General features: G+C 35.2%; 1 protein-coding gene and 1 long non-coding RNA gene across 3 annotated transcripts in view; one reads left to right on the top strand and one right to left on the bottom strand.

The window, feature by feature from the left end:
• The window catches only part of Slc8a1 (solute carrier family 8 member A1), a 360712-nt gene extending 359572 nt beyond the window's left edge, over positions 1–1140 (bottom strand). The window contains exon 1 of the mRNA XM_021725870.3: positions 957–1140. The gene's annotated coding sequence lies outside the window, so the exon portion shown is untranslated. The remainder of the gene's footprint in view (positions 1–956) is intronic.
• Positions 117–27976, top strand: LOC120884890 (uncharacterized). 2 transcript variants are annotated; one of them, XR_013429041.1, is made up of 3 exons: positions 117–700; positions 13596–17686; positions 27159–27976. It is a non-coding gene; the product is annotated as an uncharacterized LOC120884890 (long non-coding RNA). The 2 variants fall into 2 exon arrangements; XR_013429040.1 differs by lacking the exon at positions 117–700 and having other exon boundaries at positions 10741–17686.

The raw sequence follows: 27976 nt of genomic DNA, 5'->3' as shown, positions 1-27976 counted from the left end.
CCCAAAGTGAAATTGATATGACTTAGCTGGGTTAGCCAGGTTCCAGGAAATAGAAAATAGTCACATAGCTGTCGATGCTGTTCTTCATAACCCATCCCTTTACCTCAGATTTCTGAGATATATAACTTAAGCTATTTTGCCAGAATCTACTATTTCTGTACTGGTCACTGATAGCAAAGTGATAATAATTTGGGGGAACAATTTTCCTCAAGTTCCTAAAATTTTAGTCATTCACAACAAAGAAAGAAAGAAGGAAAGAATGAAAGAAAGAAAGAAAGAAAGAAAGAAAGGAAGGAAGGAAGGAAGAGAGACAAACTTCTAAAGGTACTCAGAAAATCCAGGGCTTACAGCTGGTTTCAGCAACTTCAACTTGCGCAAGACCCCATGTTTGTGAAAACAACCCAAGAATCTTTGAACAGGATGTAATCAACCTCTGAGCTGCTGAGAAACATTGCAAACATGACTTCAGCTGCCAAAAATAATAATGTCGTTTGCAAGCAGCTCTTCCTATATCTAAGGAAGAACTAACCACACGTGTGAATTTTTGCTGGCTTAGGAAGAAGGAACAAGGAAAATGACAAATCCCACCCACCCCACCCTAAAATGCGCAGGGAGTATCAGAATCCTGTGGGAAGCTGTGGCCCATTCCAAAAGGTGCTGGCAATGTTGAGGAAGATTCAGATCCACAAAATTCCAAATGGTAAGTGACCCAGGACAAAGGGATTTTATTTGGCAGCTAATCTGTGTTGTCACTTTCCCTGCATAGCCAAGCTGCACTGTCTTGTGAAGGCAGAGCTGTTAAATACCTCTTAGTCAACAGTCCCGACCCAAATCTTCCTTCTTTTTCTTTTTAAAATTTTATCTGGCATCTTCCCTTAAAGAACTTCCAGGGTTCAGAAGGGAATATTCACAAATAATCCTTTAGATAAGTTTCATCACAAAAGCCCTGCACCTACCTCTGTCAAGTCTTAGCTGCTCAGTCTGCATGGGCTGGATGTGAAAAAAGATCCGGTGTGATGGCTTCTCCAAATTTACCAGAAAGGACGGACCTGGGATGCTTGTCCTTTAAGTGTCTCTAAACATGGTTTGCATAGCTGGATCTCAGCTTATCTGTGCCTTTCGGCTTTCGCTTCCATACATGGATCTGTTCCCAACAGTAACTCCAAGCTGTCGAAAAGAAGCTATCTGGCAGCTCTCCGCTTCATCCAACACATGGATGATAAAAATACACATATAGAGATCTTTCCAGCCAGACCCATTCCCTACCCCGTGATCCTGCCACTATGCGTTTTTGCAAATACACTTTGGAGATTGGCATTTCTACTCTCCAGATTTTAGGAGCACAGCCAATTTCTACCTCATTTCCACATAAAGCTTTTAGGGTGTGGGTTTGTTTAGATTTAGGAAAATAGAGACATAACCATGGTTCATTCTTGAATCTTTTAGTAATAGGATGTTTATGGGACCTGAGAAATGTTTAGTGAATGAATCAATTTGTAAATGAATGGCTGAACAAATGGGTAACATTGTATGTGAATGAATAAATGTATGCAGAATGTATTTATTTAATCAGGAATGGTTGTTAACACCCTATGCCATTTGTCTTAAAGAAAAAAGTAGCAGAGGGTCAAAGTAATCAAGATCTGTAACAGAGGAGAGGCAGGTTCTTACTTAAACAGCTTCTTGTTGAGGCTACTGTGTGAATCTCATTAAGCTATTCTCTAGTACATCTTTTGAAATTCAGAAAACTTTTCTTTAATGCTAAAGACTATAAACCTGAACAGAATACTAATTGTTACATTTGTTCATCATCAGTGATAGTTTAAATGATACCTATTGTACCCTAATTTTTAAGCAGGGAATAAATTCTGCTCTGCAGAGGAAGAGGTACTCCATGAAAGGGTTGTTTAACTTTCCAGTTTTTTATTTTTTTTATTTTTTCAATTTACCATTTGCTTTAAAAGTTTTTCTTTCTTTTTTTAATTTGTTGTTACTCCTTCATAACAAGAGGTCACAATATTGAGAGGGAAATGGGAAGAAAGAATTTCCCAGTAATGATTTTCCATTGATTAATTATTTTTTTTAAATCATGTTAAAACATGATTTAGTTTCGTTCTCTTGTTTGAGGAAGTAAAAATAAAATTGAGGCATACGGCATAATTTATTTTAGTATATTGATAATGAAATCAGCTTGCTTAAAATATTCCAGAGGAAAAGGGGAGGGAGTAGATTAAGGATGAAGTAAGATTGGCAAAAATGATAATTGTTAAAGTAGTGGTAGGTGTATGGGGATTCATTAGATTATTTTATCTTTTTTAAAAAAATTGTTAAAATTTTAAAGAAAAGGAGTGAAAAGATTACCAAAAATATGTGTTAATAGAAAATAAGTACAAAACACACATTAAGAGCAAATTTGAGGAATCTGAAAGTTGAGCAATCCCTGTTGGAAAGAAGATCAGAACAACCACAACAAAAAAGGTGAGAATATGCTTTTTTAAATTCAAAATATTATGATATTCTGATTTCCTTCTCCCTGCTTCCCATCAGAACTATTATGCATATTATATTATATCTAAGGAAAATTAAGATGTGATTGTTTAACAAGCCAGCCTCATATAGTCTCATGCTAAACATGGTCAGGAGACATTCAATACCCCTCCTTTTTTGCCTTTTTTCTATTTTTTAAGTCCAAATGCTAGAGATTTATTTTATTGTGCCTTATAGCCAGGAATGACCGTGTAAGAGTGGCCTGACTATGTAGGTGTCAACATGAGTTTGAGGGAAGTTTTTATTCATCTGCCAAATGCGGACAGGCTGAGCATTTGCTCCTCTTATTCCTGAACTCTTCTCACCTATTTCATTCCCAGAGAGCAAACTTGAAGCCATATGAAGGGGGAGAAAACCCTCATATTTAATACAAAATCCAATTCTATATTATGAGCTCAGGACTCAAATTAAAAGACTATGTCTGGGTTCTTGCTGTTACTTGTATATTGTTGAGCACGTCACAGATTATGGTTTCCTCCTCAATCAAGCGAACACTTGATCTCCTTAGCACAGACTTATGATATGAAAGAATGTAGGTGATGCATCTTCATACATAATAAGGAATGATATCAATGTAAGGTATTGATTATTTAATATATGAGTAGTCAATACATAAGACCCACAGTGACTCCATAGCTAAATATAACAAGGCTCTGGAGTCTGGAGTCTGCTTTCTGTTCAGAGAAGAATTTGCAGACACTTTGATTGGCTTAATTTCAAACCTCTTGGGAATTCTGCTCTGCAGTTAGGAAAATTCAAGGTATGGGGGGGCGGTTGTATATTCCCAATTGTGTTTGTGCAGTTTGGGGTTAACAAATGAGGTTGGCCTGTTCTTAGTAATGTTTGCTGTGGAAGTGGACCGGTTTCCCCCTTCTCTTCAGATAGGCAGTACTCCAGGGAAAGGGAAGGCTCCAGAGACTCATTCTATTCTTCTCTTTCCCAGCTGTGGAGAATGTGTGGGGTTCTTGTATAGGAAAAGATCTTCAGATAAAGAGGTTAAAATCTTATCATGTTTCCAGAGAAAGAGGTCAGATGGTTTCCTGTGAGCGTTGCAAATGTGAAAATCAGGATTTTAATTTATAGACATCTATTTTCCTAACTCTGTGGGGGAAGAATAGAGTACAGTTATCTGGGCACATGCAGTTTCCTGTGGGCACTTGGCTGTGACTTTCAATGGAATATTCTGCACCTTCACTCAAAAAGCTATGCACACAGCTTGCACGGTGCTGCATATTTGTAATCCCAGTAGCTTGGGAGGCTGAGGCAGGAGGATCCTGAGTTCAAAGCCACCCTCGGCAACTTAGCAAGGCCCTAAAAATCTTATTTTGAGACATCAAAATAAAATATAAAGAGCTGAGGATGTGGCTGAATGGTTAGGTGCCCCAGAGTTCAACCTGCAGTATCAGAAAAAAAAAAAAAGTATATGTACACATCCACACCCACTTCAACTGAACCAGAAGAAAACATTCTGAATCTTTTGCCCTAGCTCAGTATCTCTTTTTTGCCTGAAGTTTTTTTTACTAACCTCACCACCAAGCATTCTAAAGCAGGGATTATGTTTGACCCCACATGTCTCTCTGCTTCGGGACATTCAATTGTGAACTTCTGGAGGATGGAGGCTTTGGGCTATTTGTTTTTTTAAATCCTCAGTGTCTATCAGTGTTTGTCCTATAGTAAACAAATCTTAAGATAAGTTTGTTGATGAATTAAATGTATTGCTAAGTGACTGAAAAATGGGTAAATGGTATTTAACTCTGAATTAGTAACCATTAATTTGGCAGATGTCCCATTGTATAAGGTAGAAGAACCTCAAGTACCCTACTCTCTACCTGGATAAAGACTCAACTTCTTTTTTTTCTCTCTAGCTTTCACTTGAAAAGAGAAAGATTAGTAGAGGGAGGTGATTAAGGGTGAGAGAGGAAGGGAGGGTAGAGGGAAAAAGGGGAATAAAATCAACCAAATTATGCTATTATTTTTGTTTGAATATATGACAATGAATTCATATATTTGATGTAAAATTATAATGCACCAATGGGAGAATATGTTCAAATCAATACATGGAAAAGTAGAAGAGTAGAGGAAGTGGAATAAGGGATGGGAGGTGGAAGGGAAAATGATGTTACTGGGGAATTCATTGGAACAAATTACATTATGTGCATATATGAACGTGTCACAATGGACCCCACTCTTATGTATAATTATAATGTATTAAGAAAAGCATAAAAAGACTCAACTCAAGATAGTTAAGAAAAAGAACGTCCAAAAATATGAACCACATCCTGGGATAGCCAGGCAGGTTACCTTAGATTTTCGGTTACTCAAGGAAGTGGGCCATGATGTTAGCCTGGGTCATCCATCTGAAATGGATGCCTGACACCAATTGTTAGTAGAGAAGAAGAAGGGAGAACTGGGATATTTTAAAAGGTCACAGATATTCAATTCTTGGTGATTTAAATTTTTTCTTCCTTTGTGTATAAGAATATGGGGAAATCTTGTATGAAAGACATCAAGTTTTTAGGCAAACAAATAGGGATACATCTGCTTTCAAGATTAAAAGCAATTATATTTAACAAATAAGCATAAATTCAAGTATATTATTTCCTATGCATATGTTTATTCTGAATTTACCAATTCAGAATCTTATAAGTAAGGGGCTAAATTCAGGGATGAGGTAATACATCTCCAGGGTGCAGGTCTTGGTTTTTTGAAGAAATAGAATTCATGACTAGACATGAGAAAAAGAGATTAAGCAAGACTCCTACTTACCACTGCAGAACTAGCTCCAAACTCTACCCCTTGAAGGTGTTCTTAATCTGTCTCCAGAACCATTGACAAAGGGAATTTAAGGTTTTTTTCTCAGCTGGGTTCCCTTAGCACAATGCCTTATGTTGTATATTGAAATGTCTTCTCTCTCAGTGTAATTGTTAGAAGACCTTGGGAAGAATTGCTATTAACTTTTCTTGAAATGTTTGGTAGAATTCATGAAGTCATCTGGGTCTTGGCTTTGTTTTAATGGACAATTTCAATCTCTTTACTTATTATAAGTCAATTCAAATTATTCTAGAGTCAGTTGTATCTTTCTAGGATTTTGTACATTTCATTAGTTATCTAATTTGTTAGCATATAATTGTTTATAGTATTCTTTTAATTTCTGTAAGAGAACACCAATGTATTTTGGGGTTTGTTATGTTTAATAGACATAATGCATACAACAACAGACCCCATAGTAAGAGGAAAAGGGAATATAATTTTATCAAATTTATCAAAATTGGCATCAGAGTAAAACTAGTTTAATTGTAGTGATATGTATTTTAGTCTCTCTGCCCCTACTATTGTATTCTTATTGTTATGCATGTTACATCTATACTGTGTATATGTAAATATATAAGTTCAAATTTATGCACTGATATTGTCTTTTATGATTACACAATTACTTTTGTGTTCACATTATGTTCTGGTGTCACTTGCTTTCAGATTAAAGAATTTCTGTTAGTATTTCTCATAAGATAAGTCTGCTAGAAATAAATTTCTCCATTTCTGCTCATCTGTAAAAACATTTTCATTTTCCTTTAAAAATTAGCTTTCCTGATTATAGGATTCTTGATTGACAGTCTTTTCTTTGAACAATTTTCATGTGCTATCCCATTGCCATCTAGCTCTACTGTTTGCACTGACAAATTGACTGTTAATCTTACTGACATTCTCTTCTCAATGATACATGTTTTTCTCTTGGCACTTTCAAGAGGAGCCCTCATTTTTTACTTTCAGAATTTTTACATGATGTGTTGGTTTTTGGAACTTTTTGCCCTTAACTCTAATTTGAGTTATTGAGGTTATTGTTTGTTGATAAATTTGAGAAGTTTCAAACACTATATCTTCAAATATATTTTCTTCTCTTTTCTCTCTCTCTTCTCTTTCTGATACTCCCATCATGTGTATGTTTGTACATTAATGATAAACCACAGTTCTCTGAAGCTCTGTTCACTTTTCCTTTTCCTATGTTCTTCATTTATATTATTTCCAATGGTCTATTTTCAAGTTCATTAAATATTTCCTCTAGTTCAAATCTAGTTTTGTGCTCTTCTAATGAAATTTTAATTTTAGTTATCATTCTACTGCTTCAGAATTTCCATTTGGCTCTTATTAATAATTTGTTTGATATTTTTTCCTGACCCCAGAAGCATTCATCTCAGCTCTCTTATTTCCCACTTTTTTTCTCCTGTAGATTACCTGAACTACAGACTATCCTATATCTTAATAAGATGATCATGAACCTCCTTCCAATCTCCTTTCACTAAAAACTCCACTGTTCTTGAGAATGCCCTTAAGCTTAAGCTGCTTCATTCTCAGTAGAAAATGAAGTGTCATTTCTTCTGAAAAAAATTAGAGCCATCTGTTTTACAGCTTGCTTCTCTTCTCAGGAAAAGTTTCTAAGTGAACACTCTGAAGCTGAGCATGGGAATAATAATATCAAGAATCTCTCTAAGTCACTCATGTTTTAGCAATGGAGAAACTGGTGGAGGGAGAGGGACTACATCCTGAGGCCCCTCAAATTGTTTCTTCTGTTACAGAATAATCACCATTTCAAGAGCAGGGGCAGGGGCAGGGGCTATTAGGATCTCAGTATTCTTAGCAGGTAAATCCTCTATTTTAAGGGTAGTGATTGGGAAGGGAGTCGGCAACTCACTCTTGATTATACTTGCTCAGGACTTAGCCTCAGCAACAGGCAGTTGGCAACCAGATGATAAACACTGACGTCTTGCTCCTCCCCAAAAGAACATGTTTCAGTTGGAGCATAAAGAAGCAGAAGCCCTGAGTTCTTGGTTCCAGAAGTCTGGAGTACAAATTCTACCTTGCTGAGCTGGGAAAGGAAAAAGAGAGGAAGCATTCTTGATTCAGATACCAAAGACTCTTGCCTTTCTTACTGGATTTTCATAAATTGATATTTCTCCATTTGCTGTCTGCCCTGAAAATAATTTCACAGGCTTGACTTATTAAAAAGCAAAGCAAAACAAAACAACAACAATAGCAACAAAACCTTTGACCAGTTTCTCTGGAGAGTGAATCAGAGAAGCTCCAAATGTTGTCATGCCAGAACTTGATCATGCCCAGATGTCTTTCATAACCCATATCAGGCTGTAATGTGGTTTGAGAGCCTCAAGGGCATAAAGCATTTCTTTTTCACCTTCTGATCTTAGAGTCTAGGAATCTCTGGTGTGCATGAGATACTCAATTAAATTTTGTTGAATTGCATTTTGAAAAGCTTAAACATGACTTTATTTTTACATTTTGAAGTCTTCAAAGAGGTTGTACTTTCACTACTTAATTCTGTCACCAAATATTATTTCTGTTTATAATCTAGAGTATAAAATCAGAGAATTAAAATTATTTACCCATCAATCCACAGAAAGTTGGATTCCTCGTTTATCTTTAAGATATCTCGAGGCAGACAAATCTGTCTCATAACAACCAGGAATGCCAGTACTTGCTTTAATTATAAAGGGCTAAAATTTGATCTCCCCCAGTCCCAAAAGTATAAGAAAGAAACATTTTCTACTTCTCTTGGTACTATTGCTGCTCAGGTGAAGTTAGCCAACCCCTCAAGCTAAAAGCAAGCAGCTTTTCCTTAAAGAGTCCACTAATCTAAGAGTATCTTTTCTCTTGTTACTGATGTATTTCTACAATTTGCAGTTGTCAACATTGCTCCAAAATAGGATGGAGAATGTAACCAGAAAGTCTTAAAACCAGCAGTTCCACTCAATCCAGGTAAATGATAACAGTACTACTTGATGAAGAAAATTGAAGTAATGATTTATTTTGGCCCAAATTTACCATTTATCCACCTTACAAGTGAAGCGAACAGATGGCTGGTTAGGACTGAGCAAAAAGAGACACAGGTGTTCATATCCCACAGCTGTCCTCAAGACCACATGAGGAAATAAAGTAGCAAGGATCATTATCACATCAGCCCTCCGTTTTTACAATGGGCAATTAACTTTTGAGAGTTATCCTATTTCCAGGCTACTGTGCTCACGTCTGTCAGTTTAAGCTCCCAAGGCCATGCTTTTATCAATTTCTTTCACCTACCCTGACACAGTTATTTTTTCCTTCTATGAATTTTTGCTTTAATTCTTGCTTTTGTAAGGAAAAAAAGAAAGAAAGAAAGAGAGAAAGAAAGAAAGAAATAGAGAAAGAAAAATTGTAAACATTGTATTATTTCTTGTAACTTTTTTTTGGTGGGGGGAGGGTACTGGTGATTGAACAGAGCCTCACACATGCTAGGCAAGTTCTGTACCCACTGAGCCATATCCCAGAGAGATACTAAGGTCTCTGGACAAGATTCATACTCATTTTAAAACCTTGACATATTTATCCTGATGTATTTGTAATGTGATGATAGGTACATAATAAATATTTACATTATGCATTGAATGAATATGATGATGACATAAGATATATACAATTTTATGTTGCAATAACAAATGGTTTCTAATAGAAATGAGTCTACCTAAATGCAAACTATACAAAGGGACAACACATTTAGTACAGAAATATGTCTCTAAACCCCAGTAAATACTCTGTTAATCTAGTTTGAGAATTCAAGCAGGCACTTGTTACACATGGATATGCTTCTGACTCATTCGTGTATATTTGTTTTATGTAAACTGTAAAACATAGATGTCAGTATATTTAGAGCCATTTTTAAGAGGAAGAAGTTGATTTTGGACCATCTCATTTGTACAGTATAAGTGAAAAACATGTAAAAAAAAAAAGTAGCATCTATGTAAAGCTGTATCACCACCACCACCTGACCTTCAAAAATTAAGCCCCATTGATTTATAATCAGACCAATGCTATTATGAAGATCTTTAACTTTACCAGCATTCTATTCTTGCATCTCACATATTTTAAACAGAATGTTGTTTTGATCTGTGAATATTAATTTATAAGTGAATTTAAGGTTGTGGTTGATTTGGTACCTTATATTTTTGCAAGCACATGCCTTTGAAATAAATTCAACTGGTCCAAGGAAGCTTGAAAAAGACAGAAAATGTCTTTCAATGTGTGTAACAGACAAAAGTGAGTTATTTTGGAAGACTGTAACAGCTTTACATTTGTCTCTCATTTGAAACTTCAATAGCTATAGAGACTTCTTTGAAGATTTTTTAAAAAATAAGGATGCCCCTATATAAGGCAACCTCTGGATCATCTCTCTTTTGGGGCATAAGCCTTTCTTTGGGGACTTAATAGTGAAGCTACTATAGAATATTTCACATTTCCTTTCTTGTGGCTCAAGGTGAATTCAATTACTTTGATAAAATGGTTAATAATGATAAGTCATTGTAGTTGAATTAAGTTTAATTACTTTGTTTTTTATACCAATACCATCACAAATACTAAGTATAAGAGAAAAAATTATGCTAATCTTGACTTGCAGCCCACCAGTGTCTTGAAAATCAAAATCTCTACTCTGGTTCAAATTTTATTCTTATAGCAGCTGTGAATAGCTTTTTCTTTATATAACAGTGAGGCATCATTTTCACGTTAAGCTTCATCTGGGCAATTAGGTATGTCTCTTGCCTCTATCATATTATAATTGTTGATAATAAATTTTACTTGACAATGAATCTAGAAATGCTTAATCAACAGTGTTGCTGCAACACCTTAATTGCTGACAGATTTTACAGCCTCCCTTATCAGTTGTTCTCTCTTCTTCATTTTGTTTTTGTTACATGGTAAGTCAGGATGAGTGATGAATGAAGGATGAAGGTGTGATGTCAATAGAGTTGTATCAAGAACTGTGAAGGTTCTGAGATTTTACCTTACTTACAAATTAATAAGTTTGCCTGACACAGTTTAATGGATACTGGAAGAAAACATAGGACTTCTGACTCAGAGACAAAGGACATAAGGAATCCTGGCATAGCAACAAGCATGGACATCAGCAAAATTACATCAGTTCTTCTAGGTCTCAAGTTCTGCCCAGATGTGGTAATAAGCCCCACATAGATGCCTTCCCACATACAAGAAAAGAAACTTGATCTTAGGAAACCTGAATGTTTTATAATGGGTAGTCAGTTTGAATGTCTTTTGCCCTAGGACATCTAATCTTTTTATATATATATATATATATATATATATATATATATATATATATATATATATATATATATATTTAGTTGTAGTTGGACACAATACTTTTATTTATTTATTTATATTTATGTGGTACCTAGGATTAAACCCAGAGCCTGGCACATGCTGGGTGAGTGCTCTACTGCTGAGCCATAACCCCATGCCCAAGGCATGTTACCAGCCTTGTGCTCCAGAGGGAACCATTGTTTCTATATTCCAAAGGCACTCTCTATTAGAATATCCTTAAAAATAGAGTCCAAAATAAAGAAAGTTAGTGCTTCTGCTTAGCAGATATGCAGAACATAAGAGACATCTGGAGAATTGTCTCCTAAGAAGTTGTAGAGACAACTGTATGGTAATCACAGGCTACAGTGTGTGTTCAAAAAGATAAAAGGAGATTGAGATAGCTTGGGTACAACAGGATTTGGGAACAGAGATGAAGACAGTTTCCTATTAATAGCCTTTCCTACTAATAGCTGCTCATTACAAGGAAATGAGCCTGAAATCCTAGCAGCTCTGGGGGCAGGAAGATTGTGAGTTCAAAGCCAGCCTCAGCAAAAAAAAAAAAAAAAAAAAAATGCAAAGTGCAAAGTAACTCAGTGAGACCCTGTCACTAAATAAAATACAAAATAGGTCTAGGGATATGGCTCAGTGTTTGAGTGCCCCTCTTGAGTTCAATCTCCACTACCCAAACAAAACAAAATCAAAAAGGAAATGAAGTCAGGAGCAAGGTAGAAGAAACCTCTTGTTGGCAGCATTAACATCTCCTTTTTCATCCCTATCAAGCTTTACATTCAGATTTTTATTCCTAGCTACTCCTGATGGGAAATAGGTACACACACACACACTGTATGAAATCTAATAAGTATAGTTGGAACAAATTATATATATAAATTTAATCAAGGAATCCCAGAAATATTTGATTATGCTGCCTTTAAGGACACATATATAAATACAGCATTTTTCAATTACTAGAACCAGATGCAAAATGTGCAACCCAATTACTTTCATATTCCCTATTACAGAAATGTTATGAACTTTAATGAAGAAATTATTCATAAAGATTTTTGTTAAAATGAATATTCATTCATTTTATGAAGAAGGTTGACTCCATCTGATGGTAGCATCAGATCTGAAAAGCACAGGAATGGGAAAAATCACTAATTTAGAGTATGTTGGTAGTAGGGAAAAGGCAAGCCAGACCTCACTTAACATGGGAATTGGCTTTTTCCTTTTAAGTTAAAAAAAAACTCTGGGCACACTGCATCAAATTATCTTTTTATATTAGATTTTCTATTACACAAATCTTGAAAATTAAACTTTATGCTGAAATAATTACAGACACAGATGCATTTGTAAGATATATTGTTGAGAAATCTAGTGTATCTTTGCACATTTTTCTAAATAGATGCATCATGAAAAAATATAGCACAAGATCATAACCAGGATATCGACAGGATCACAGTCAAGGTACACAACACTTCTATCACTGCAAGGATCCTTCATGTTGCCTTTTATAGCCTCACCCTCTCCCCTATCACTTCTAGTTTGACTCTTAGCAAGTACTAATGTGTTCTTTATTTCTGTAATGTTGTCTCAAGAATATTATATAGATGGAATGATATTGTATGTAACTTTTGGATTTTTCATTTAGCATAATCCCTTGGAGATTTATTCAGTTTATTTGTAGGTATCAAATATATATTGGATGATATAGATATACTATGGTTTCTTTAACCATTCACCTATTGAAGTACATTTGAGCTGTTTCTATTGTTCAGCTGTTACAAAGTTGCTTTTGGACTTTTGTGTGAGCATAAACTTTTTATTTCTCTAGAACAAATGTCACAAGTATAATTGTTGGATCATACAGTGGCAGCATGTTAATTATTTTATGAAACTACCAAGCTGTATTTTAGACAGTCTATAAAATCTTGCATCCCCATCAGCAATTATGAGTAATTCTCTTTTCCTTAATCCCTATAACCAGTTGGCTACAACTTATTATGATAGACATATAATAATCCCTCATTGTGGTTTTAATTTACATTTATCTAATGGGTAACAATTTGATTATCTGTCATATGCTTCTTTGCCATATCCTCTTTGATGAAATGCCTATGTTTTTAGGCCATACTCCAAATGGATTTTTATGAAACTATTGATTTTGAGAGTTCTTAGGTATTAGTCCTTTGTAAGATATATCATTTACTTATATTTTATCCATGGCTGTGGATTCTCTCTCCAACTATTTAACAATCTTTATAGAGCATCATTTAAAAAATTAATAGTAGGAATTGAATCTAGGGGTGCTTAACCACTGAACCACATTCCTAACCTGTTTTTATTTTGAGGCAGGGCCTTGCTAAGTTGCTTAGGGCTGACATTCAGCTGTAGATTCTCTTGCCTCAGTCTCCTGAGCTGCTGTGATTATAGGTGTGAAACACAACTTGGCTCAGTTTTTAATTTTGATAAATCCCAGTTTATCATTTTCATGAATCGTGCTTTGGTGTTAAGTCTAAGAACCATTTTCCTGGATCTAGGTAAAGATCATTTCTATGTGGTTTTTCTTCCTAAAGGTTATATAGTTTCTGTTTTATATTTAAATTTGATTCATTTTGGAATAATTTCCATAGAATACATAAGGTAAGTTAGCTTCATAAAATTAACTGGAAAGTATTATATCATCTTCTATTTTATGGCAAATATTAAATAGAATTGCTGTTAATTTTTCTTTGAGCATTTTGTAGAGTTCTCCATTGAAACCATCTAAGCTTGGAGATTCTTTTGGGAGGGAATCTTAAAACTATATATTCAATTTCATTGGTATGTATTGGGCTTTTCAAATAATTGTTTCATTTTGGATGAGTTGTAATGATTTGTGTTTTTTTCTTTTTATAATATTTATTTTTTAGTTTTAGGTGGACACAATATCTTTATTTTACATTTATGTGGTGCTGAGTATCAAACCCAGTGCCGCAGTCTAGCTGGGCAAAATAAGCAGGAGGTGACAAGCAACTTGAAGGTTGAAGTGGTAACAGCTTAATTGCTAAAGAACTCAGCGGGAACTGAGCGGGAACTCAAGGTAGGGGGCACCCAATGTAGCAGGAGCCGCTTTATTGTGGGACAGCAGAGGTATATACACTTAACTGATTACACACAGCTTGACTCAATTAGCATCATCCAGATACAGTAATCAGCCAATAAGGAATCCCCACCATCCAAATGGCTCGGTGGCATTGCCTCACAAACCACTCCTCCTGGCAAACTGCCAGGCACCATCTTGACTTGGTCGTGGCCTACAACAACCCAGTACCTCATGCATGCTAGGCGATCACTCTACCACTGAGCCACAACCCCAGCCCAGTGATTTGAGTTTTTCAAAGAATTTATCTTGTTGCTTAGGTATTGCTGAGTCTTTCTGGCTGTGATGGTGTTCTGTGATGGTTGTCCAGTTATTCCACTAATTTTTGAGAGAAGTCTTTGTAGTTGTTGGTTTTTCTTTCTTTTTTGATTTTAATTTTTTAATTTATTCTAATTTGTTATACTTGACAGCAGAATACATTTCAATTCATAGAATACATATAGAGCACAATTTTTCATGTCTCTGGTTGTACACAATTTTTCATGTCTCTGGTTGTACACACCATTTGTGTCTTCATACATGTACTTAGGGTAATAATGTCCATCTCATTCCACCACATTTCCTACCCCCATGCCCCCTCCTTTGCCCTTCCTCTCCTTTGCCTTTCCTCCATTCCTCCCATTCCTTCCCTCCATCCCCATTATGGATCAGCATCTACATATCAGAGAAAACATTTGGTCTTTGGTTTTGGGGATATTGATTGGCTTACTTCATGTAGCATAATATTCTCCAATTCCATCCATTTAACTACAATTGCCATGATTTTATTCTCTTTTAATACTGAGTAATATTCCATTGTGTGTATATGCCACATTTTTTTATCTATTCATCTATTGAAGGCCATCTAGGTTGGTTCCATAGTTTAGCTATTGTGAATTGTGCTGCTATAAACATTGATGTGGCTGTGTCCCTGTAGTATGCTGTTTTTAAGTCCTTTGGGTATAGACCAAGGAGTGGGACAGCTGCGTCAAATGGTGGTTCTATTCCCAGTTTTTCAAGGAATCGCCATACTGCTTTCCGTATTGGCTGCACCATTTTGCAGTTCCACCAGCAATGTGAGTGTGCCTTTTCCTCTACACCCTCACCAACACTTATTGTTGTTTGTATTATTAATAGCTGCCATCTGACTGAAATGAAATCTTAGTTTACATTTGCATTTCTCTAATTGATAGAGATGTTGAACATTTTTTTATATATTTGTTGATTGTGTATCTTATTTTGAGAAGTGTCTGTTCAGTTCCTTGGTCCATTTATTGATTGGTTTTTATCTATTTATTTATTTATTTTTGTGTTAAGTTTTTTGAGTTCTTTATATAGCCTAGAGATTAGTGCTCTTTCTGATATGCATGTGGCAAAATTTTGCTCCTATTCTGTAGGCTTTCTCTTTACTTTATTAATTGTATTTTGATAAAAAACTTTTCAGTTTGAACCCATCCCATTTATTGATTCTTGATTTCATTTCTTGCACTATAGGTGACTGTCGGGGCCTAATCAGACATGAGGAATATTTAGGCCTACTTTGTCTTCTGTTAGGCATAGGGTCTCTGGTTTAATTCATGGGTCCTTGATCCACTTTGAGTTGAGTTTTCTGCATGGTGAGAGATAGAAGCTTATTTTTATGTGGCTGCATGCGGATTTTCAGTTTTCTTAGTACCATTTGTTGAGAGGCTATCTTTTCTCCAGTATATGTTTTTGGTAGCTTTGTTTAGTATGAGATAACTTTATTTATTTGGGTTTGTCTCTGTCCTCTATTCTGTATAATTGGTCTACAAGTCTATTTTGGTGCCAATACCATGCTGTTTTTGTTACTATTGCTCTGTAGTATAGTTAAGGTCTGGTATAGTGATGCCACCTGTTTCACTCTTCTTACTCAGAATTGCTTTAGCTGTTTTAGGTTTCTTATATTTCCAAATAAATTTCATGATTGTTTTTTCTATTTCTATGAAGAATGACATTGGGATTTTAATAGGAATTGTATTAAATCTGTATAGTGCTTTTGGTAGTATGGTAATTTTGACAATATTAATTCTGCCTGTCCAAGAACAAGGGAGATATTTCCATCTTCTAAGGTCTTCTTTAATTTCTTTCTTTAGTGGTCTTCAGTTTTCATTATAGAGGTCCTCCACCTCTTTTGTTACGTTGATTCCCAAGGTTTTTTTTTTTTTTTTTTTTTTTTTTTGAGGCTATTGTAAATGGGATAGTTTTCCTAGTTTTTCTTACAGAGGATTTGTTACCAATGTACAGAAATGCCTTTGACTTATGGGCATTGATTTTATGAATTGCTACTTTGCTGAATTCATTTATTAGTTCTAGTAGTTTTCTGGTGGAAATTTTTGGATCCTCTAGGTATAGAATCATGTCATCAGCAAATAGTGATAGTTTGAGTTATTGTTTTCCTATCCATGTCCATTTAATTTCTCTCAACTATCTAATTGCTCTGGCTAGAGTTTCAAGAACTACGTTAAATAGCAGTGGTGACAGAGGGTATCTCTTTCTTGATCCAGTTTTTAGGGGGAATGCTTTCAATTTTTCTCCATTTAGAATGCTATTGGCTTGGGGCTTAGTAAATACAGCTTTTACAATGTTGAGATATTGTTCTGTTATCTCTAGTTTTTCTAGTGTTCTGAATATGAAGGGGTGCTGTATTTTGTTTAATGCATTTTCTGCATCTATTGAGATGGTAATATGATTTTTATCTTTAAGTCTATTGATGTGATGAATTACATTTATTGATTTCTGTATGTTGAACCAACTTTGCATTACTGGGATGAACCCCACTTGATCATTGTGCACTTTTTGATCTGTTTTTGTATTCGATTTGCCAGAATTTTATTGAATTTTTTTGCATTTATGTTCATTAGATATATTAATCTGAAGTTTTCTTTCTTGGATGTGTCTTTGTCTGATTTTGAAATCAAAATGATATTGGCCTCATAGAATGAGTTTGGAAATGTTCCTTCTTTTTCAATTTCATGAAATAATTTGAGGAGTATTAGTATTAGTTCTTCTTTGAGGGGCTTGTAGACTCAGCTGTGTATCAATCTGGTCCTTGGCTTTTCTTGGTTGGTAGGTTTCTGATGGCATCTTCTGTATCATTGCTTGAAATTGATCTGTTTAAATTGTGTATATCATTCTGATTCAGTTTTGGCAAATTATATGCCTCTAAAAAATTTTCAATGTCTTGGATATTTTCTATTTCATTACAGTACAAGTTTTCAAAATAATTTCTAACTATCTTCTGTATTTCTGTAGTGTCCTTTGTGATATTTTCTTTTCCATTACCATGTTAGTGATTTGAGTTTTCTCTTTCCTGTTTTTTGTTAGCATGGCTAAGGGCTTATCAACTTTATTTATTCTTTCAAAGAACCAACTTTCTGTTTTATCAATTTTTTCAATTGTTTCTTTTCTTTCAATGTCATTGATTTCAGCTGTGATTTTAATTATTTTCTGTCTTCTATTTGCTTTTGGTGTTGGTTGGTTCTTCTTTGTCTAGAGCTTTGAGATCTAATGTTAAGTCATTTACTTGTTGACTTTTTCTTTTTTAAGGAATGAACTTCATGAAATGAACTTTCCTCTTAGTACTGCCTTCATAGTATCCCAGAGATTACAATATGTAGTATCAGTGTTCTCATTTACCTCTAAGAACTTTTAAAGTTTCTATTTTTTTATTATTGATTTCTAATTTAATTCCATTATGATCTGATAGAGTGCAGAATAGAATTATCTCTACTTTTTTGGATTTGCTAAGAGTTGCTTTATGACATAATATATGGTCTATTTTAGGGAGAGATCCGTGTGCTGCTGAGAAGAAAATGTATTCACTCATGGATGGATGAAATATTCTCTATATTTCTGTTTCATGTAAGTTATTTATTGTGTTAATGAGTTCTACAGTTTCTTTGTTTAACTTTTGTTTGGAAGATCTGCCCAGTGGTGAAAGAGGTGTTTTAAAGTCACCCTGTATTATTGTGTTGTGGTCTGTTTGACTCTTGAAGTTGAGAAGTTTATTGATGAACGTAGCTGCTCCATTGTTTGGGGCATATATATTTATAATTTTTCTATCTTGTTGATATATGGTTCCCTTAAGCACTATGAAATGTCCTTTTTTATCCCTTATGATTAACTTTGGCTTAAATTCTACTTTATTTTATATGAGGATGGAAACTTCTGCTTTTTTTCCACAGTCCATATGAGTGGTATTTTTTTTTTTCCCAACCTTTCACCTTCAATCAGTGGACGTCTTTTCCTGAGATGAGTCTCTTGGAGACAGCATATTGTTGGGTCTTTTTAAAAATCCAATCTGCCAGTCTATGTCTTTTGATTGGTGAGTTTTGACCATTAATATTCAGGGTGATTATTGAGGCAGGATTTGTATTCCTGGTCATTTTTGTTTATTTTTGGTATTTAACTTGACTCGGTTTTTCATTTGATTAGATTTTTCTTTAGTGTGATACCTCCCATTGCTGATTTTCATTGTTGTTTTTTATTTTGTGTTCATGAAATATTTTGAGGATGTTCTGTAGTGCAGGCTTTCTAGTTGTAAATTCTTTTAACTTTTGTTTATCATGGAAGGTTTTTTCTTCATCATAAAATCTAAAGCTTAATTTTGCTGGATATAACATTCTTGGTTGGCATCCATATTCTTTCAGAACTTGATATATATATATATATAATTTCAGCATCTTTCAGCTTTCAGGGTCTGTATTAATAATCTGCAGATATCCTAATTGGTTTCCCCCATATGTACTCTGATTCTTTTCTCTTATGGCTTTTAATATTCTCTCCTTTTTCATATGCCAGGCATTTTCATTATAGTGTGCCTTGTTGTAGGTCTGTTGTGGTTTTGTATATTTGGTGTCCTGTAAGTCTCTTGTATTTGATTTTACAATTTATTCTTTTTGTTTGGAAATTTTTTCTGATTTTATTTCATTGAATAGATTCTTCATTCCTTTAGTTTCAAATGCTATGCCTTCCTCTATCTCAGTAATTCTTAAATTTGATCTTTTTATATTATCCCATAATACCTGCATATTCTGTTCATGGTTTCTTATCATCTTCACTGTGTGGTCAACTTTATTTTCAAGATTATATATTTTGTCTCCATTCTCCGAGGTTCTGTCTTCCAAGTTATCTAATCTGTAGATGGTGCTTTCTATTGAGTTTTTAAATTTTTTTTTAGATGTTGATGGACCTTTATTTTATTCATTTATTTATATGCAGTAATGAGAATCAAGCCCAGTGCCTCTAACATACTCGGCAAGCGCTCTACCACTGAGCTACAAATCCAGTCCCTCTATTGAGTTTTTAATTTCATTTATGTTTCTTTTATTTCAAGGACTTCTATTTTTGTTTTTTTTTTCCCCAGAACCTCTCCCTCCTTATGAAAGTAATCTTTTTCTTCTTGTATTTGCTTATGTAGGTTTTTATCAAAATGATCTTTTGCTGCCTGTATTTGCTCTCTTATATTATTCTTTAACTAACAGAATAATTTAGTTATGTACATTCTGAACTCCTTCTCTGTAATTTCTTCTGCTGTGCTGTCCATGGAGTCTTATAATGTAGTATCTTGGTTTGTTTGGGACACTTTCTTCCCTTGTTTTTCATTTTGTTCACATGTCTTGCCTTCTAGCACTGAGGATCTGAGGTGTTACAGTTTTTATTCTATAGGCTTATAGTGTCCCTGCCGCATTTCAATACTTTTTTGTTAAGGGGAGAACAATATTAGCAGATACCAATACAAACAATATACAACCTTAAACCAAATAGCTGATATTAAGATGTCTATGGTTTTGTAACAATATACAGAAATGGTAAGTTCAATTATTATCTACAATATAAACAGTAGGTTTGCAAAAGGGTATACAGTTTCTGATGGTGGACAAAGAGAGAACCAGAGGTGGGGTGTAGGATGAGATGTTAAGGAGGTTAGGATGTGGGAATATAGAGTTCTTAGATCTTAGGAAGCATGAAAGAGGAATCAAAAGAAGTTGGCTAATAGCAAGAGAAAAGAGAGAAAGTGATTTTTGGGGAGACAAGTAAGTTGGAAGACAAATAAATAGTACAAAAAAACATACAAACATAAAAATTAAGAAAAATAAAAAATGTAAAATTAGGAGATAAAAGAATATACAACTGTAATACAGTATTCAGACATCCTATTCCTCAGTAGCCTAATCCATGAAAAGTACTTGGGTTCATAGATGTTGGGGATATGAAGGTGGGAAAAGAAAGAGAGAGAGTAAAAGAAAAAACAAAAAAAAGGAGAAAAAAGAATCTTGAAGGAAGATACAAGGACTGTTTCTGTTGGAGTTCATTATCTTTCCTGCTTCCCTTCTCATCCAATAGGTGAGGATGTCTGTTGTTTGCCTGTATCCCCACCCTCAGGATGGTGAAGGTTATTAGGATGGTAGGGTTGGTCTTGGGGTGTGGCTCCTCGAGGTGGGCTATAGCACTTTCTGGTCCCTGATGGGAGACTACACCTCAAAGGTCTCCGTGTAGGCACCTGGTCTTATCTCATTATATTGCCTTTAGACCTCACAATTCCTGGTCTCTAATATAGTCTCTAAACTGTATCTCGCTCACCCCCTCCCTTTCTGCTTTCCAATCAGGAAATTTTCTCTCCAGAGATCTTGTGGGCTGTGCTCTGGGGATGCATACCCATTTCGAAGAGCTGTTTAGTATCAGGCAGTTCAGGACCAGGTTTGGCAAACTATTGACCAGCCTCATAGCCACAAGCACTATGCCACAGATAGCGGCTGCAGGGGAGAGGGAGCAGTTGGGGACTCAGTACCTTGATGTTGCTTCCAGGCCTCAGCTGGCATCCCAGGCTGAGAGTTGCCCCAACTAAAGATGGTGACAAAGTTGTCCCAAGATGGAGGCAGTTGTTTTCAGGGTGTTAGGTCAGGTGGGGTGTTGGGTCAGGTGGGGCTGGGCAGTGGTGTTTGGGTGGTTTGTTCAGAGATGCAGCTCTGTGGTGTGCAGTGTTGTGGCTGGCAGCTATCTCCAGACCCTGTGCAGTGTCCCCTGGTATGGGTCATTGCATGTAGGGGACTATGGAAGTGGTTGTAGTGTCCCAAGATGCAGGTAGCCAGAGGAGCATTGGTAGATGGGGGTCTACACCAGAGTGATGGCCAGAGGTCCTGCAAATGGGCAGTGGCCAGGTGTCCTGCATGGGAGTGGTGGCCCAGATTCCTATGCAGATGGGCAGCCAGAAATCCTGCATGGGTGCTGATGTTGGTGGTCTTGCTCCGGCATGGTGCTTGGGATTTCTGCGAGGGAGCACCTGTCAGGTATCCTCTAATAACTTGCAGAGAAGCAGTATTCCCACTACTTGAATCCCAGGTCACAGAGGGACACAGAATGCAGCCTCCCTCTAGCCCACCATCTTGGATCTCCCTAGTTATTGATTTTTCTATTGCTCCTTTGTGTTCCTGAGTCTTTGTTTTACATATTTTGTTGATCTATTATTAGATGACTGCACATTTAGGATGTCAATGTTTTCTTGGTTGATTGACTCTGTTGTCATTTACATAATGTAGTTCTCTGTCTCTGATAATTTTCTATGCTTTGAAGTCTGCTTTTTCAGAAACAATTAAGGTACACTTGATTTTATTTGATTTATGCTTGTATGATACATATATTTTCATCCTTTACTTCCAATACTAAAGGATGAGGCATTTGAAGTGAGTTTCTTATAAACAGGATTTTAAACACCTATGCCAATCTCTGGCTTTTAATTGGTACATTTAAAATCTGTTGTGTTTGCCCTATGGCTGGATAATCAAAATCCCCATGCCTTTAGTTGGTACTAGGTTTGGTAAATACTGCCATGGAGGAAGTAAATAGGTGAATGCAAGCAAGTAAAACAAGTGATTGCAATGTCAGAGAATGATATGCAGATTTGAATAAAATAGACGCTATTTAGGAATATAAGTTCAAATCATTTATAGACTTCTTAGTTTTTTTCTTACTATCTTTTTTTTTGATTTTCAATCTAGAATTAAAAAGAAATAATGAAAATTTCTGGGTTTCATTATGATGGGAGTTAGCTGTACATGATGAGTAAATTAGGAGATTGTGGAAGCATCAGTATTATAACCCTATGATAAAAATGTAAAGTTTAATAGATCTTGGGACTTCATAATAATTCCCACTGGAATTTTTGTTGATTAAGCAAATTTTCAATGGAAACTATTTTTTTTAGTATTATTATTATTGCTACTTTTATTTGTATTCTATCAATAGATAGAAAAGTTATTTCCAATTTTTGCTTTTATGAATTTTGCTGCTAATCAATCAACAGATACATGAAAAAATGCTCACCATCTCTAGCAGTCAGAGAAATGCAAATCAAAACTACCCTAAGATACCATCTCACTCCAGTAAGATTGGCAACTATTTTTAATCTTTCTATTTTTATACGAACATTCAAGGTGAACTCAATAATTCTGTATGAATTTTTGATTGACCCCAACAAGCTCCTTAAATCAACATTTTGGTTAAATGTGAGTGAATCTATCTCATTATTTAATAGTATAGTTATCCTAAAAATTGCAATTCTATAAAGCTTTCTTCTGATTTACTCCTTAAAAATATAGACCTGAACTTCACTTTTAGTATCTTGCTTGAAAAAACAGTTAGGTCTCAGGCTTTGTACCTTAGACATCTACTGTTGTTTCCCTTCTATTTCTTCCTGAGTTATCTCATCAATTTCCAAGAGCATAATGACAATGCATAGGCTAATAATTTTTAAATTCTGTCTCTTCCTGACACAATTCCTTTCAAACTTTCTCTGTATTTCTGAGTATATTTATCTTTCTTCTTGGATATATTGCAGTGCGCTCAGATAAAACATATCCAAAACTGAATTTCTTAGCTTTCCCGTCTCATACCACTCCTCCTTGTATGAATTCCTTTCTTCATAAGGAATGGTACCACATCTTCAGTTTCTTAAACTGGAAAGTTCTGTGATATTTGTTCCTTCTTCATTACTCTACATTTAAGTTATCACACTTACTTAAGATCACCTGAAATGTTCTTAAGTCTAGTAATTATTTCCAATATTATCTCCAAGATTTTATTTACTGGAAAAAGCTTTTGATCTGATTTTTCAATACTGGTCTGGTCTCCTCTTACTTAGCCACATTTTCCCATTTGAGTTATAATTCTATATTGTAATAATACCATCATTGACAATAGCAAACTCCCATGTGTATTGTTCTGCTAAACCCATCCCTGGCTCTCAGTGATCATGAGGTAAACTTTTACCTTCAGGGATGTGCCACCCAATTATGTCTCCTATCACTTTTTCCCCTGGAACTCATCCTTTAATTTTAGTGAACTTTCGACCATATCTTCTATACAACATAGTATTTCTGAGTAAGCCTTTGTACATATCTTTCTGCAATTTCTTCCCTTTTAAAATAGCTGTTTATCCTTCAAAATAAAAATACAAACCACTGTGAAGACTTCCACAAGTTATTCATCTAGTTATTCATCCAATGGAATTGTGCTCATTTTTCTTTGTACAATTTGTGACTACAATGATTCTTCAATTATATCATGTGTTCTTGAGGGCTGAGGTTGAGTCTTATTTAATACTGTTTCTCAAGCATGCCACTGGTGAATACTGGATGCTAATAAGTGTTGTACAATATAAAGAAGGGTACTCCAGGACAGGTTAAAAGGATTAGAATCTACCAGAGGTAAGGGGAACAAGAAGTCTATTTACAACAGCAAGTTGTAGTAACAACAGTTTGGAGTAAGATAGTGCTTGCTGTTGTTGTATACACCAACATATACCTTAGTGAATGTTTTGGTTATTTTACTATTAGCTATCATTATCTCTCTTTCACCTAATAATTAGTCACGAACCTTGTAAAATGGTAGTTTTCACTGATGTGTTGTTGAGTTTTACATTGGATTAGAAAGTCAGCAAAGTTGTATGAGTTGGCAAAGTTGTATGAGTTCAATATAGTTCTATGGTTGGTCGGTCTGTCTGTTTATCTGTCTATCTGTCTATCTATCTATCTATCTATCTATCTTCAGTACTGAGAATTAAACCCAGGGGTAATCTACCATTGAGCTACATGGTCTGAGCTTTTTTTTTTTTTTTTGAGGCAAAGTCTCCCTAATTTTCCCAGGCTGCCCTCACATTTGAGAGTCTCCTGCCTCAGCCTCCAAGTATCTGGGATTACAAGTATATGCCACTGTGCCTGACTTCTCCTAGACTCTTAAAAACCTGAGGGCACTGTAGAGAGCAGACTTTCCCTATCCCTGGTATCCATGGTGAACAATAGCATTTATGGAGACAAACTCCTAAACTTTCCATTTGATTCTCCTTCTACATTTATTTTTCCTCTTGTCAATCTATCTACTTTTCTATCAGGCTGCTCTCCTCCAGATTTTCTGAATGACTTTTCCATTTAACTTTTTCTCTGATGTGGTATCCTCAGAGAGTGATGGCTGTATAATTATCCTCTAATTTTACAGGGCTCTTCAAACTGTCTTTCCATATTGCTTTTACGGATAGTCCAAGGACAAGGGTAACTGAAAAGTGTTATTAAAGACTGAAAGGTGTTATTAAAAGTGTTATTAAAGGTTAGAGATAAGAATGAGGTAAAAAAATGGAAAATAATCAGATCATAAGATGTCTACTCACATCATGGGATTTAAAATGTAAACCTCTTAATATTTTTGAGATTGCAGTCTGGTTTTCCATGATGGCCTGCTTGGATTCTAACAAACTATAACATCATCAATAACTGAATTCACTTTTAATGAAATAGGTGATATTCTATCTCAGAAGCACAGTAGGCATCAGAATTCTGAAGCAATTTTCTTCTAGTCTGTAATCAAGTACTGAGGTATATGTAAGGAAATGGAGTCCTTAAATGTTGGAGACATTCTCAGATGGATGCTTTGCACCTCTAAAACACTGAGCTCCCCGTCTACCTGCTAGCGCTGCTTGGATCTTTGGTCCTCACCTAGCAGCCCGGAGAAAGCATCAGCTGTAGGCATTCTACCAGGCCTTTCTTAAAACCGCAGCCTGACTTTGGTCTCTCTTTATTCTTTAACTCCATATAAATCATCAACTGATGACAAGGTTGCTACTTAACACTGGATATTTCCATTCCCTGCTTTCTGTCCTGCTATTTAGATGGAAACCTTGGTTACCAAAGCACAGATAAACTTGAACTGGGATCTTGCTGTATTCCTTGGGACTAGAGACTTGGTTATGCTCCTTGTTATCCTCCACCTCTTTGTTGTGGAGCATCTGACACTTGTTCTTGTTGTCATTATATTATTTTAACTCTGTGCATAAGACTGTGCTGCAAATATTTTCTCCTACATGATGGTTTTCTTTTTCACTCAGTTGGTGATATCATTCTGATTTTTTCCTGGTTCTTTGAATAATTAGATTTTGCAAATCTTGTGGCTTTTGCCTCAGATGGAAAGTCTTCATAAGGACCTTCTTTGTTCACCTAATTTAGGATTACATCAATGAAGTGTTTTAAGCAAGGCCACAGTATGATCAGATTTATATTTATAGAAGCCCAGTTAACATATTCTTGAAAAATCTTGAAGAGAGCTTGGTTGATTCTGGCTAAAGATTATAGCAGCAGAGGAGAAAAGAAGTATATAAAGCCTGGGTATATTTAATAAAAATATGGGAGTTGGTGGATTAAATGTAAAAGATTGAGAGCAGGGATAGCAGTGTGTCTGTCTCTTATATTTCAGGATTAATTGTTTGGGTGCTTGATGATGCCACTCAAAAACAAATTCTGATCTCTCAACTTCTTGCTTAGCATTTTTCAGTACTTCCTCAAAGCTTTCAGGATAAAGTCTAACTCTAAAATTAGATGTTAAAAGTGTATCAAGATGTACTTCTTGTCTACATTTTAATCTTATCTATGATCATCAACCCACCAAAATCCTTTCATTTAAGACACTTCATATGACTTGTAGTGCTTGTGCAGTCTGACCACTTAGAAGATCTTGGTTTCCCGCATACTCCTTATACTATATCCTCCATGCCTGATTTTTCTGCTTGGAATAGCCTTCATTCTCTTCTAAGCTAACACTCTTTAAATTTTCAGAGTCAGATCTGCTGCCCTCTCTTTAAGTACACACAGTATGAGTTGTGTTTTTGAGGCACACATCTACCTTTTCACACCATAACTACTATTTCATTGGCTTGCTTTTCCATCAGGGTTCAAGTTCCATAGGATAAGGGAATAGGTTTCATTTGTAGGTGTATCACTACAACTCACTACACAGTAGGTGTAAAATATAATGTTTAGCTGAATAAATGTCTAAATGAGTTGATGAATAAATTATTTCTGAACTAAGTGATAGTGAAAGATTTCAGAGGATTATTGCAACACTTTGAATGAGACTCCTAGTTCTCAAAGCAGGAGTAGGATTTAGACTGGCCTTAATCCAATAATAAAAACACATGTCCTGAGTTTTTGAGTGAATAAATGACAAATGGGAAGGGAAGATTTCCAGGTGTACAGAACAGTTTGAGTAATTGCCAAAAAGCAACCTGGTACAGAATATGGCTAATTGTGATGAATTCCATTTTGGCAAAAACTTAAAGGTATTGTGGGGTATGGTAGAAATCCAAAGGGAGAACTCTCATGGCATGTTCAGATTTTTTATTTTGATTGTGTTAGATGAAGAGTTTATAGTTCTATCAAAATAGTTATTCTCTGTAAGACATAATTTTCTTACTTGATGAGATGTGATGATAATAGAATTCTAGAGTCATTATAAAATCACATGTTTATAGCAAAGTGGTTTGTTGGTTTCTCACTTGGCATCTTCTGGAAAGAAGATACCTAATGTCTTCTTATTGCTAAAGAGACCTGTTACCTTTAGGCTAACTATTTAATCTAATATGGAGGAAACTAATAGAGAAGGAAGAAGAGGGGTGTGGTAGTGCATAATTACCAGTCAGAATGAAGCTTTGGGATTTCAACTGGTTTAAAAATTGATCTGCCTGCTACCTGTACACTCAGAAAAATGAGAAATTATATCCCATATGATTCAAATGTATGATATGTCAAGATCATTGTACTGTCATGTGTAACTAATTAAAACAAATTTAAAAAATGGAAAAAAAGAAACAAACAAAAAATGATCTGCCATGCTTATACAATCACTTGTATTATAAAGTCTGACTGAGACATTGGAAACTTATTGTAAGAGTTAACATCCAGGGGCACTCAAACAATTGTAAAAGCCTAAAATAAAAGAAATTTTTAATGCACTTAAAGTGGTATTGTAAAACTATTTGATTATGTGTGTTATCAATGTTCTTGTGTTTTAGATTACATGATCAGGTCATCATGGAGAATTTGGATTTAACTGAGTGAACCTGCAAGATGATCCTGGATGACTCGACCTCATTTGTGATTTCTTCATGGAGTTTGACTTTGCTCTTCTGTGACATTGCAAATAACAGGCACAGTTGCTTCACTTCTTTCCAAACTCATGTCCCGTGATCTTCATTTGCAAGGAGATTGTTCAAACTTCTGTTTTTGAATCTCTGAGTGATAGAATAGAAATCCAGAACTTGTCTCAACTTTTTTCTAGGCTTCAAGGTCTCTGGCTTATCACAGAAACCCAGTGAGACTCCTTTGCCTTTACATAATGCACCAAATCCTTGCTCTAGGAGGGGGCAAGAAGGTGGAAGGAGTATTTTATAATTATTTAAGAATTAGGCCATAATCTCATTTAAAAAAAACCAGCACTCTATGTTGTACTCTGTTGGGACTGGAGATTTTCCTTTAGCTGGATGAGAATATTACTGAGCTCAGGGGCTATGTTGATTATATGCTTCAGTATCTGTTTAGAGTGTCTGATATAGTATTCTATTCTTAATTAATTTCCTAAATAAATATTTGTGAACTGATATTTCTCTTAATTCACTCATAATTTTTTGTAATTATTAAGATTACTTGTTACTAGATATTGACTATAGATGTTGGTGTTGAAAGGCTGCACTAATCACTTGTAATAGTGGAACACTCTAGGCTTATTCTAGTTTCCTAGGCAGACAACCTAGTTAGGCATGATTACATCCCTGGGCTTACTTCTATAGAACAGACAGAGACACTAATTCTAAATAAAGTATAATAAAGCAAA

Source organism: Ictidomys tridecemlineatus, chromosome 12 (genome assembly GCF_052094955.1).
Source record: "Ictidomys tridecemlineatus isolate mIctTri1 chromosome 12, mIctTri1.hap1, whole genome shotgun sequence".
Classification (NCBI taxonomy): domain Eukaryota; kingdom Metazoa; phylum Chordata; class Mammalia; order Rodentia; family Sciuridae; genus Ictidomys; species Ictidomys tridecemlineatus.
This window is presented reverse-complemented; position numbering and strand designations above follow the sequence as displayed.